We start from the raw sequence: 14,502 nt of genomic DNA on the forward strand, positions 1-14,502 counted from the left end.
GGTCCCCTCAGTCTAGTTTTTTAGTTTAAACTTGGAGAAGCCAACTACAAGGGGAACTGGGCGGATATCATGAGAACTGGCATCCTGCTGTCTTTGGAGAACACCTGTTCAGTTAAGCAACTCTGCTTTCTTTGAGGACAAGCAGGATGGCAATCCTCAGAAGTAGGGAATCCCTAGCTACAGACTGCCTTGGGAAAACAAAATCGTGCCAATGGGAACAACAATGATTTTTGTTGGCACAGGCCTTTTTTGTTCTATATTTTTCCTGGAATAAAACAACGGCTCTTAGGAGAGATGGAGTTGGGTTGTATGCCTCAAAAGAGATACTGCTGGCCTGACTGACCAAACATCTTGGTGCGTTAGAAGTCTTTGTCCAAGCAGTAGTGTGATTATGAATATTTGGGGAGAACTCCATGTCTCAGCCTTGCAGACCTTCTCCATAGAGACCGTTCTTAAGTGGGCCACCGATGCTGCCCTGGCTCTAACACTGAGAGCCTTAACGTGACCCACCAGATTGGGCATAACAGAAGGAGATGCATCTGCTAGTCAATTGGAAAGAGTGTGTTAGGACTGTTTATGGGCTTCAGTCCCCTCCAGGTAGCAGGCCAAGGCTCTCTTGTGGTCCAAACTTTGTAGTGTTTGTTCACCTTGGTGGATGCCTAACCTGGGAAAAAAAATATTGGAAGGATAATTGGTTAGGATGGAATTTGGATATCACCTTTGGCCGGAACTTATGGTGGTTCTTTCTACCTATCCTAGCATGATAAATCTTAGTTTCCTCATTGTCCTGATAGACCAGTCCAGACAAGTGGGATATGAACCATTAACAGCAGATGGAGGCAGAGGGCAAGCTCTTTGTACTGATGTCCCTCCATACATAGCCTGGTATAGTAGGGAAGGCAGCAGTAGTTTTTGTCTACAGTAGATGCTAGGAGTCATCTGGGCCTTATTGAAGGTTAAGTTCCCTAACAGAAGCCCAGGCTGAGTCAAGGGACTCTTCAGCTGGACAATACTCAGGGCAATCGGGAGTTGTAACACGCCTGCATTTCCCGCCAGCCAGGCGAGGAGTTTCAAGGACATAGGTGTAATAGGGTACCCAGAGAAATAAATAAGTAAATACCTAGGAAGAGTAGAAGGGAATGCAAGATGTCCAGAGAGGTGGAAGAGTGGGAGGCCTGAAGAGATCCGATGCTCCCTGCTGCCACAGTGAAAACGGTTCCAGTGGGCAGCATTGAGCCGCAAAGAGAAAGTCGAGTTTGCTGCGATGATAAAAAAAAAATGCAGGAAGAGGAGCGGCCATGTCAAGGCCTGGGCCCCATTTCTGCCACTGTAGTCTCCACTTCTGCCGCGCTGAGGGGGGACCCGGAGATGAAGAAGGAGAGAAAACCGGCCGGCAGCGGTAGGTGGTGTCCATGATCACCGTCACTGCTGGTGCCGGCCTCCTCCGGCTTGCTGGGCCCGCTTTGATGCTGTCACTGTTGTGTCTCCCGACCGGCCCAAAATAGGCTCTGCCCATGCGCCTCCACAATTGGGTAGGTGCCCGAGTCTTCTCCTGCCACCGCTGCCGTGATTTGTTTTAAAAATGGAAAGTTTAGCGTCGGGGCCTTGGGGGAAGCCCTGCCGCTGCGATGAGAATGGCCAGGCCTGTTCACCTGCATCAGTGATGACATCAGCGGAATACCCCTGATCGGGGGGGGGGGGGGTCCTCAAATTTAACAAAATGAAGAGAATGAAATCAAATTAAAAAGAAATGAAGGTAGTGGCCAGGTAAGGAGATCCTGGCCACCCTCCTGACCTCGGGGGTTGCTTTAAGAATCGCTGCTGGCCCTGTTTGGGAGACCTGCCTAGTTTGGGCTTAACCCCCCCTAAAACCTTTGGAACCCAAGAAATTTCAATTATGGGCATCAGAAGAGACCTTTGGGTTCCCAACCCAGGCATTATTTAAAAAAAAAAAAAAGAAATTATAAAATGTAAACGCTAATAAATGTTCATCATCAGCTGTAAGATTGTGTTTAAAGGCAGAAATGGCCTGTATGGATTTTATTGGTCTGGGAGAATATTCTTACTGATGGGGGGAAAAACACTTCTTGATGTCCACAGAAAAAGCAAAATTTAAAGTTTATAAACAAATGGTCGTGTCCGTCCATCCCCACGGTCAGATACATCCCAGAAAAGCAGAGACCGTTCTGGAAACTGGAGCAATTCTGAAGCCATATCCGGGGGAATATGTGGTTACGGCTTAACTAGCAACCGGTGAGCAGGTCGGCGCAAAATCCCCGGAATGGGTTAAAGCGCAGGCGAGATGTAAGATATCGAGCGTCGCTAAGCAAAGATAACTTTTCAGAAAAAAAATGTTAACATCCTGTACAATTGACCCTGAAAATTGGAAACACTGGCCAGTGCTTGCTTGGAGAACGCTGTTCAGCGTAAACAGAAAATAACGCCTAGATCCCTAGATCCCTGTGCCATCATGGCGCAGGGATCTAGGGAAGCAAGAAAAGTCAAAGGCAGTCTAGACTTTAGTCAGATCAGAGAGGAAGCACTCAAAAGGCTTCAGAAAGTAACAGTATGCTATCAAAGAGAGAGAGAGAATAGTTAAAAACATATACCTGAGAGTGCATGTGTAGTCTGTTTGAGAAAATGTAAGCACTGTTTCCATGCAAGGTAAGCTGAAGAATAGAATAGTTAAGGATAATATTGATGCTGCAACATGGTGACTTAAGGCAGCTTAATTGAGATAGAGACTGTATTATTGAATGTTTGAGTGAGAATAACTGGTGCAAAGAACAAAGAAGTGTACATAGCACTAGACCACACACCGTCACCAACCCTGATTATTGGTGCATCACTGATGGGCAAATTAAAGTTTATTTCCCCTTCCTTAAGCAGTATATGCTGAGACTGCTGAGAGAAAACTACATAGTGATGATAGTACCCGGGCCACCCATATACACTACAAAAGGAGCCAGTTTAGAGGAACAGTGCAAAGCTATAGGAGTGAGTGAGAGTCGTGAAAGCAATAGCACACTGTTCTTTCTCCTTAGTTAGGGCCAAATTAATTATTGTTTTAAAACTAAAGAGTTGCAGTTTCCAATAAGTCACACACTGAGGGAATGTTCTACAGACTACAGGTTCTAAAACGTCTTAAACCATTACTATTTTTCCAGGACTTCAGGACAGTCCTACAAGCGCTTCTATTCGCCAAAATAGACTACTGCAGTGCACTCTTCCTAGGCCTCCCCAAATCTACCACCAAACCACTGCAGATGTTACAAAATGCGGCAGCGAGACTGCTGACCAGCACCAGCCGCGGTGAACACATCTCACCCATCCTCAGTAACCTACATTGGTTACCAGTAAATTTTAGAATCCTATACAAATCAATCACCCTAATTCACAAAACCATCCATCATCAACTTCAACTCGATTTGGAAATCCCATTCAAACTCCACTCCTCTAACAGACCAACTAGAGAGGTTCTCAAAGGCACTCTGAAATATCCCCCCACTAAGGCCACACGTCTCTCCACGACCAAAGACAGAGCTTTTTCGATAGCAGGCCCATCTATTTGGAATAACATCCCTGCAAACCTCAGATTGGAACCCTGCCTCTTAACTTTCAGAAAAAGACTCAAGACGTGGCTCTTCCACCAAGCCTTCTCCGATCCTCCAGACAATCACTAATGGCTTCCACTCTCATCCGGCCTTGGCATTTATTTTCATGAACTATGGACTCTGGTACCTCCAGGTTAAAGCACTTTCAAGCTTTAACCCGTTTCTCTCTATCGTATCTTCATAATTAATACTTGCCTTTATCTTCCTTCCAGCTTGTTTTAAGCTTCCAAGTTCTTGACTCCCGTTGATTGTAATTTTTGACTTATTCCTATCTATGGTTATTTATTGTTTACCTGAATTGTTCCTTCAGTTATACCCTATGTTAAATGTAAACCGATCCGATATGGTTATTTACTATGAAGGTCGGTATAAAAAACTGTTAAATAAATAAATAAATAAATGTTCATATATTAGTCTGTGGAAGATTGAAAGGTACAGGGAAGCAGCCCTTTATTTATTTATTTATTTATTTATTTTGTTACGAGATAGGTAGAAGGAAGAAAGAAGGCCAAAGGACCAGCATCAATTAGCAAGATAACAGCTAAGAGTGTGCAGATACCAATATCAACACCAGCATTAGCAACTAAGTAAGCACCAATAGTTACATTACAGAAATACAAGCAAAGACTGAGAGAAGAAGAAAACAACAAAGGCAAAAGTAAACAGAGGAGAGAAAACAGACAAAAAAAAGAGAACAAAGAGAAAAAAAAATGATTCATTTCTCTGAAATACCAGCAGACAATATAAGGGAAGCTTCAGATCCCATATTTCAGCTACCTGAAAGATACAAGCCCACACAAAGACTCACTTCTTAAAATAATACGCTTTAATAGTTACAGAAAATACATTCTTAATGGCTTTAATAAATGTATCTGTATATAAAGCAAAATACTTCTCTAAAGAGAATTCTTGCAAGTAGTAAGGCCAGCTCTGTAATCTTGTTACATCCTGAAAAAAAATTATTAGTTTTTAGTACATGTTTACAAAAGAAATATTTAATTTGTTAAGAAACTGAATTAAAAAAGAAAAATAAAACAGTGATTTCCTCTCATTTTCATCTACTAAGTCTGCCTTTCCTCTCTACTTTCGAGCCCTAGTAAGGAGCCCCGATGGAAAGGGGGGGTGTTCCTCTTATCAACTCTACTTGTGAACAGCTGGTGACTCCCAATTAGAACCATCTTGGTAACAATTCATTAACATTTATAGCCACCGAAAGCGGGAGGGTAGTCACGCTGCAAAAGGGGGGGGGGGAGGGTAAACAGGAAGAAAAAAAAAAGGCACAGAAGAGCCGGCAGGACCAGAGGCCTACAGCGCAGCTTCGGCCCTCCCCAAACAACGCGCTCCCCGACCCCCCCACCCGCGGTGCTTTCCCCGAGGACGCCCAGGTATGGAGCGGGGCTGCAAGGGTGGGCAGGGCAGAGCTAGGTGTATTTCCAGCGCTAAAGGCTTATTCTGCAGGAATTGTGACGGGGATCGTGCGGCCGTCTTGAAGCAGCTTGCTCTCTCTGCGGCAGAGTTTCCAGAGCTGCTGGAACCTAGAACCTTGGCCACGGTATAATCACGGCATTCCTCCGTGGCGTCAGACCCACTGCGGGCAGGCCCTGGAGAAGGTCTAGAGCCTCAAGGGGCTGGAGAAGCTGATGGGGGAAGGGGGGCAGGATTTTTCAGTTGAATTGGTGCGGGTCATGCCCAAGGGCAAGGGGACTTGGAGAAGGTTACATCTGGCTCTGGATACATCCCTTGAGGATCGGGATCCCTCTCTGTCAGCGAAGGAGGAGGGAGCCTCCCTCTGGGACTCACAAGAGGATGAAGAGGGAGGCCTGTAGAGGAATTTCTAGGGTCTTACTCCCCTGTACGCTGCTTCCTTTTCCAGCGATCCCTTCAGTTACTGTGAAATATACATGGGGCCTGATTTTAAAAAGCATTTACATGAGTAAATACTGCAATATATGCCATTGAATTGTCCATAGGATTTACTCTCGTAAGTGCACTTTAGAGTAAATGGCATTTCAAAATCGCTACAATAGTGATTACATTTACGTGCGTAACTTCTTTTGAAAATTACCCCCATACTGAACATTTGTGTGAGTAAAATTTTATTTATTTAGGAGCCTCCATAATTACACTAATACAGGGACAGTACTTATCATTAGGGAAACAAAGCTAAGAAAACAATAGTTGCAAAAGCCTGTGTGACATCCAGTGCTTATCAGATTACAGAGTTAATGCTAGTATCACATACCCTAGCATAGACTTGCATACCAGAGCCAAAAGCCTATCTGACCCACTGATAGGGACTCTTAGTTTCTCATCAGTGCAGAGGACGTTCAGCGGAGTCTGCTCTTTGTAAAATGGCCTCTGAACTCTGAGGTGGTAGAGATCTGTTCCCCTGGCCAAGTCATCCAGAGCTGAGGAGGGCTTCACCTTATCAGTGGCCAGCAACAAGGTGCACTCAGCTCCTCTACTCAGAGATACCTGGGTCAGGATCAGTCTCTCAGTCCAGGTGCAGGGAAGCACAGACACTTGAATGGGTCATCTGGATGGGGTAACAATCAGCTGACTGACGACGACTGAGTGCTTGCTCCTTGCTGCTTTTAAGAGGCTACCTATGCATAATTCATCAGCTTCATGCATAGCCAGGTGAATACACAATTAAGTCTTAGATAGGCTGTGGCTTCAGTTCTTTGTCTCTTTCTCCAAGTTCAGCAAGGGACCAGCATGACAACTACCAGTTCACATCTGACAGTAAACTGATAAGTTCTGCTCTGGGATTGGCCCCAGAGTCATAAAAAGAGGCCCCTAGTGTTCTGGCTGCATATATTCACACAGCAGCAATTGTCCTTATGGTTTTTCTTGCCCTCTCTGGGTGCCTTACAGGCTGGTCATATACACAGAAACTGCAGATAGCCACACAGACCAATGCCATTTTTTGGACGTCAGAGAGTCCATCGTATCTGCTTGTCCTGTTAGCAAGAACTGGGATTTCCCTACAGGGTGAGCTGCCTTTGTAGGCAGAAGTCTTAGCAGTCAGGCATTTTAGAAAGGAGAAGCCAAGTTCCCTCATCCATAAAATGATGCAGTTGATGATGCTGAAGGAAGACCAGCCAAAGGAGGAGATGCCCAAAGGAGACCTAAATCTGGCAGGCATAAGAAAGCCAGCCAAAGCATTCCACAATCATTCAGTTATATAGGATATGACAGGGGCAGAATGGGATTTCCCAGATTCAGTATTAAGAAATCTGAGGGCCATAGAAAAGCTACACACTGTGCAGCAGCAAGAGAAGAAACGCCTGTTTCAGTAGCCAAAGGTGGATACAGTGGTGATAGCTGTGACAAGGAGAACTACAATTCCAGTAGAGGAAGGCTCGGCATTGAAGGCCCCACAGGATAGGAAGGTTAAAACACTACTGAAGAAATCCTTTGACTTGGCCAGTCTGTGTTTGCAATATGTAGTGAGAACCTTAATATGCTGATCCAACAGGCCCCTTTAGGGACAGAAGAAGAGAGATCTCAACTCTGGTGGAGAGAGAGCATTCATGGAATCAGATGCAGCTTTCATAGCAATTACCTTGCACGACCTGATTAGGATAGCATCCAAACAATGGTGATGACCAAGCACCTGTTGTGGCTGAGGAGCTGGCTAGGAGACTCGGCCTTTAAGGCCTGGTTAAGTAGGCTGTCAGGGGCGGCTGTTCAGGGAAGAGTTGGTCAAAGACCTGGAGTAATCAAAGCCCCAGAGGCTGCCAGAGAATAGAGGCAGAGGCATGGCTAGTGGAACTTTTTCCAGGGCAAGCTTGATAGATCAGTGGTTCTCAACCTTTTTTCTGTCAGGAAACATCTGATAGATAGTTCCCCACATGTGTGACATACTGAACACATGACAGTCACAAGGCTAACCCCACCCATGACCCTCAGCAATGGGTATAAAGCAGAACTAGAATATTCCCCGTACAACTCAACATAACATAAAAAAAAGATATTCTGATGTTATCTTAATAACAGCAACACAAACTCCCTCTGCTACCAGGCGCAAAAGCCCTACTTATAAAAAGACAGCAGTTCACCATCCTACTGAAGCATAAGGATGTTAAGTTCCTACATAACTTATGTCCTCAATTACATGGAGGTCAACAAAGGTGAGACTCTCTATGGCTAAATACAGTTATCCTAAAGCAGAGAGTGGCATGGAATTTTCTCACATCAAATACTACAATATGGCATGTAATATAGTCACCATAGCTGGATGGTTAGGGAATCGTGGGGGCTCAGAGACCTTAGAATTAGAAGCAAATTGTGTAATCCTCTGAATTTAAAATGTGTACACCATGCCCCTTTGGAGTCTCCTATGGATTCACTTCCTCTTAAAATTTCTCAGTCATTGTACTTTGGAACATTCCGACAGACATGGAAATTTCTTAGGTCGTTATTCGATCTATCTTGGGAAATGTCTCCTTGCTTACCTCTAACTGAGAATCCGCACTTTTGGGCCGGTGAGGCTAATGTAACATTCAAGACGCTAGAGCCTAATGGAGTCAACTCTTTATGTATTGTATTGAACATTTTTACGTGGATGGACGTGGTGGGTCCCTCGGCAAGACTGTGGAAAGCAAATATGATGGCATTGATGATGCTTGAGGATAAAGCTGTAGATCCACTAAGTAAAAAGAGCAAAAAATGCTTTTTGGAGGTAAGGCAACCACTGTTTTCAATAGTACCAGGGAATAGACGGAATGAGCTAACCTTCGGTATGATTTGGGGGTATACTTTATGCTTACAGTCGCATGCTCTGCCAATCTGGGATAACGAGATGTGCATAGTCCACTCTTCGTCAGAGAGTGAGTACACACACGATGGGGTGGTGCGGAAGGATGTGGAGGTCCAATCATGGGGACAGAGGGGTGATGGGGAGTACTTGTTTGGGAAGGGAGTGGGAAGAGAGACATTCTAGGGATATTGCAGGTTAACTTGCTGAACGTACTGCTAGGATCTAGTACAGTTCCTGTTTATGTTTGTAAAGTTGTCAAGCATATTTTGTAGTAATGTTGTGAAAAAAACTAATAAAGATATTTGGGGGGGGGAATCAACCAGGCAAAGGGTCTGCTGAGCCAGGGGCTGGTAACCATGGAGGACACAACATTTTATCTTATGGATGGCTGTTGAGAGGCGGAGACTATGCGAGAGGAGTTTCTCAGGCCAGGGATTATTGACTCTCTTTAGAGCCATAAGAACATAAGAAAATGCCATACTGGGTCAGACCAAGGGTCCATCAAGCCCAGCATCCCGTTTCCAACAGTGGCCAATCCAGGCCATAAGAACCTGGCAAGTACCCAAAAACTAAGTCTATTCCATGTTACCATTGCTAATGGCAGTGGCTATTCTCTAAGTGAACTTAATAGCAGGTAATGGACTTCTCCTCCAAGAACTTGTCCAATCCTTTTTTAAACACAGCTATACTAACTGCACTAACCACATCCTCTGGCAACAAATTCCAGAGTTTAATTGTGCGTTGAGTAAAAAAGAACTTTCTCCGATTAGTTTTAAATGTGCCCCATGCTAACTTCATGGAGTGCCCCCTAGTCTTTCTACTATCCAAAAGAGTAAATAACCGATTCACATCTACCCGTTCTAGACCTCTCATGATTTTAAACACCTCTATCATATCCCCCCTCAGTCGTCTCTTCTCCAAGCTGAAAAGTCCTAACCTCTTTAGTCTTTCCTCATAGGGGAGCACGGTAGCAGTCACATGTACACTCTCGCCTATTGGACAACTTCCAGGGTTGATGTCATGAGGCCGAAGACTTGAAGGTAGTCCCATACTTTGGGGCGAAAACATCTTAGCAGGTTTCGCAATTGGTTCATCAGTTTTCTTCTCCTTGCAGGGGGAAGAATGACTTTGTCCTGTCTGGTGTCGAACCGGACTCCCAGGTATTCTAGAGATTGAGAGAGCTGCAGGCAGCTCTTGGTTGTGTTGACTACCCAACAGAGGTTCTCCAATAGGGTCTTGACTCTGGTGGTTGCCTGATGACTTTCCTCTGGAGATTTTGCCCTGATCAGCCAATCGTCCAGATATGGGTGTACAAGGATTTCTTCTTTCCTCAATGTCGCTGCCACTACAACCATGACTTTGGTGAACGTCCGAGGGGCTGTGGCTAGCCCGAAGGGTAGCGCCCGGAACTGGTAGTGGTGGTCCAGGATCATGAAGTGTAGGAAGTGCTGATGCTTGTGATGGATTGGGATGTGCAGGTAGGCTTCTGACAGGTCCAGGGATGTAAGGAATTCTCCCGGCTGTATCGCCCTTATGACCGAGCATAGGGTTTCTATGCGGAAGTGTGGTACCCTCAGGTGGTGGTTGACCAACTTGAGGTCCAGGATCGGCTGGAACATACCCTCTTTTTTGGGAATGATAAAATAGATGGAATAGAGCCCAGTATTTTGTTGTTGCGTGGGAACTGGCGTTATGGCCTTTAAGGCGAACAATTTGATCAGTGTGGTTTCCACTGCCGTCCTTTTGGAAGGGGCGTGGCAGGGAGATTTCACAAATTTGTCCGGAGGAATGTTATGGAAGTCCAGATAATATCCCTTTTGAATGATGGTTAGGAACCACTTTTCCAAAGTTATCTCGACTCATCTTTGGTAGAATAGGGCAAACCTGCCCACTATAGCTTCTTCCTGTGGATGGGTCAGCTGATTCTCATTGTGGGGTGCGGGTGGGGCCTGGACCAGAGCCGGCTCTTCTTTCGTTGTGTTTGATCCGAAAGGACTGGCCCCTGCCTGTGGGGCAAGATTCTTGATATGTACTTTTGTACGGTCTGAAACGCTGTGAACTTCTGCCCTTATATATTCGGGGAGAAGGGCGTTGGCTTCTTTTGTTCTTGTCCTCCGGTAGCCGCGGTACTGGGGATTCATCCCATTTGTCGGCTAACTTCTCCAGTTCGCTTCCAAACAGGAGGGCTCCTTTAAAGGGCATTCTCGTGAGTCTCATCTTGGACGTCGCGTCGGCTGACCAGCTTCGAAGCCAGAGTTGCCTTCTGGCTGCCACTACGGATGAGAAGCCCCTGGCTGAAGCGCGGAACCGTGAGGAAGGTTACCGCTGTTTCTAGTGCTTCAACGGGCATGGCGGCATTCCTGGTCATTGATAAGCAGGCACGTGTCACTACAGCACAGCAGGCCGCGAGCTGCAGTGACAGCTGATACGTCAAATAACTGTTTAAGGATGCATTCCAGGCGTCTGTCCTGGGCATCCTTGAGTGCCACTCCTCCCTCGACTGGAATGGTGGTGCGCTTTGTGACCACGCAGACCACGCCGTCCACTTTGGGGAACCCCAGGAGATCTTTGGCAGAGGGATCCAGTGGGTATAGGGCTTCCAGGGTCCGCCCCCCTTTGAAAGTGGTCTCCGGAGCCTCCCATTCCAGGTCGATCAGCTGTTGTACGGCTTGCAGCAAAGGGAAATGGCGGGAGGCCTGCCGGAGTCCCTCTAGGAGGGGGGGTTCATCTTCGTATCCCCTGTGGCACTTGTGCCTGGGATGGCAAGCTCTGATAGCCACGAGGTCTGATAATTCATCTTTGGAGAAAACACACCTCATGGTTCGGTAAGGTTCCATTCCTGGGGGGATTTCCCCTTCCTCCAAGGAGTCTTGATTCTCGTCCGAGGGGTCCAGACCGTGTCCCCAATGTTGAGGCTTTTGGCCAGGGAAGGTGCATCTCAGGGGGGGTCTGTGGCATCGGTGGCGCCGGTTGCATGTGGACAAAGGTGTGTAGACCTTTGAAGAATTCTACCCAGAAAAAGGATGCTGGGTCTAAATTGAGAGGTGTTGCATCCCCAGGGAGCCCCGTTTGAAGGAGGCTCACGCTGGGGTAGAGAGGTCCGGTGTACTGTCAGTGGATCCGGATTCCAGTGCTGGCTGGGGAGGGCCTTGACCTGGTTCTCTCAGCGCCTCCTTGCACTGTAGACACAGAGCCATGGCCTCTTCGTGCTGCGCAGCTCTTATGTGGCATGCTGGCCGGTGGTGCCATGGTTTGTGTGCGTAGGATCGCAGAAACCCCCGGCCTGTGCGTGTAATACGTGTGCTGGGAGGCTTAGTTATGCGCGTTCCGGGTGTGCCAAAGATGTGCGTGTAGGCTGGGATGCGCGCTCACTGAGATGCATGCGCCTTAACTTGTGCGTCCGGCACAGTTGAGCGGCCCTCTTGCGTGTCGCTGTGCGCGCTGCTGTGCGCACAGTGACACGACCCGGGTGCACACAATATTTGTGCACCCGGGTCGCCTCTGTGCGCACGGTTCAGTTAGGCGGACAGAACGACGATCAAGGGGAAATGGCATCGGCGACCACGCGAGCAAGATGGCGACCACCCCGGAGGATCTCCACGTGGGAGGGCCCTTGTATCCAATCGGGGTCTAGCCCGGACTGGGCTGATCAACCCGATGGTACAGATACCAGCTGGCGATCTGCGCAGCTATCCGAGCCTTGGAGACCGGAGACTTAGAAAATGTTTTCTACCTTACCTTGTCTTGGCGTTTCCCGGTCTTGTTCTGGGTGGTCTCCGGCTGTGAGGGGAGAGGGAAAAGTACCTTCATCGCCACACTCGGTATTGCACCCGCTGCCTCTCAGCCGCTCCCATTGCCGAGAGCTAAGTCCATGCCAGGAACTGGCTACCGGACAGAGGCCTACCTCTGAGGGATCTCGGAAATCACCTCAGGAATTCTCAACTGAGGGAGTGACCCTTAGATATCACTGCAGGAGAGCGGGGCTTGTCTGGAGAGGTAAGATTTCTTCTTTGTTTGGATTTTTCTTTCTTCTTTGGTTTGAATACTCTAACGCTGTGCAAGTGTGTAGAGAGTCCCAAACTGCTATGGAGACGGAAAAATACTGAAGAGCTGCACTTCCTGCAGGGATATATGTACTAGGGGCTGATGTCAGATTGAAATCTGATCCGTCTCCAACTGCTATCAGGAGCACACTATACACATTGGTTCTGAGTCCATCTGCTACACGCTAAGAAACATGATTTTAACCTGAGCCTGAACCTTAGCCTGATCTTTGTCTTCGTCTGAGCCTTGTCCTTATCTTCATCAGAGTCTTCATCTTCACTCCAGTGTCTTTGTCCGCCCTTTCCCCCTGTCCAGCCTGCCGCCTCTGCCGTTACCCAGCAGTGGGTCCGAAAGGGCTTGGAGTGGTCGGAAGACGACTCAGAGCAACCTTGCGTGGTTGGTCTCGCTGAGGTTGCAGGTCGGCAGGGGCTTGGTCCTCATTGAACTTCCAGATGAGGTCCGTCTCTCCGCAAGGGCACACACCACTTGTCCTGGAATCGGGAGCGCCCCCCTAGCGCTCCCTCCTACGCATTCGCAACAACAATATTGGAGAAATTACTTACCTGATAATTTCATTTTCCTTAGTGTAGACAGATGGACTCAGGACCAATGGGTATGGTGTACTCCTGTTAGCAGTTGGAGACGGATCAGATTTCAATCTGACGTCAGCCCCTAGTACATATACTCCTGCAGGAAGTGCAGCTCTTCAGTATTCTCCTCGAAAAGCATTGTGGATATATGTGTGACTGACTGATTGATTAACTTAAGTAACTTGATTAACTCGCATAACTTCATAACGTGGTTTAAACGTTATAACTTGATTAATTTGGTTGATTGACTATAGCTGGAGACCGCCAGTGTACTCAACCGGAAAGCGTCGACACCCGGTAGGGTGGAAGCCCTAGGTAAATGAAACGTGGCTTACCCTTGAATCATTTGAACGTCCTTGCGTAACGGCAGCCAAGGGTGGGATGCTGAGTCCATCTGTCTACACTAAGGAAAACGAAATTATCAGGTAAGTAATTTCTCCATTTCCTAGCGTGTAGCAGATGGACTCAGGACCAATGGGATATATAAAAGCTACTCCCGAACCGGGTGGGAGGCTGCCCGTGACCCACTCAGTACTGCCCTTGCAAAGGCCGTGTCCTCCCGCGCCTGAACGTCCAGACGGTAGAATCTGGAGAAGGTATGGATAGAGGACCATGTCTCCGCCCTGCAGATCTCGGCGGGTGACATCATTCTGGTTTCTGCCCAGGATGGTGCCTGGGCTCTGGTCGAATGGGCCTTGACCTGTAGAGGTGGAGGCTTTCCTGTTTCTACGTAGGCTGCTTTGATAACTTCCTTGATCCAGCGGGCTAAGTTTGCCCGCGAGGCTGCTTCCCCTTGTCTCTTTCCGCTGTGAAGGACGAAAAGGTGGTCCATTTTTCATACGGGTTCCAACATTTCCAGATACCTGGATAGGAATCTGCCGATGTTGAGGTGGCGTAGACTACGGGCTTCTCCTGAATTCTTCAAGGCATCCGCCAATGGTAGCGAGATGGTCTGGTTAAGATAGAAGTATGAGACCACTTTGGGGAGGAACGAGGGAACCGTGCGTAACTGGATGGATCCCGGGGTGAGCCTGAGGAACGGCTCACGGCAGGACAGTGCTTGTAGTTCCGAGATGCGGCGGGCTGAACAAACTGCCAGCAGAAACGCAGTCTTTAAGGTTAACAGGCGGAGGGACAGACCTCGGAGGGGTGTGAAGGCGGTTCCCGCTAGGAAATCCAGGACGAGATTGAGATTCCACAGAGGTACCGACCACTTTAGTGGTGGGCGGATGTGTTTAACTCCTTTCAGGAAGCGTGACACGTCCGGGTGAGAAGCTATGCTGTCGCCCTCACTCTTGGAGCCGTAGCATGACAATGCAGCCACCTGTACCTTGTTGGAGTTGAGGGACAGTCCCTTCTGAAGTCTGTTCTGTAGGAATTCCAGGGTCATGGGAACTTTAAATGAGCGTGGCTTGATGTCGTGGTCTTCGCACCAGGCTTCAAATACTCTCCAAATCCTCATGTACGTTAACAATGTGGAGAACTTGCG

This window comes from Rhinatrema bivittatum, chromosome 2 (genome assembly GCF_901001135.1).
Source record: "Rhinatrema bivittatum chromosome 2, aRhiBiv1.1, whole genome shotgun sequence".
NCBI lineage: Eukaryota > Metazoa > Chordata > Amphibia > Gymnophiona > Rhinatrematidae > Rhinatrema > Rhinatrema bivittatum.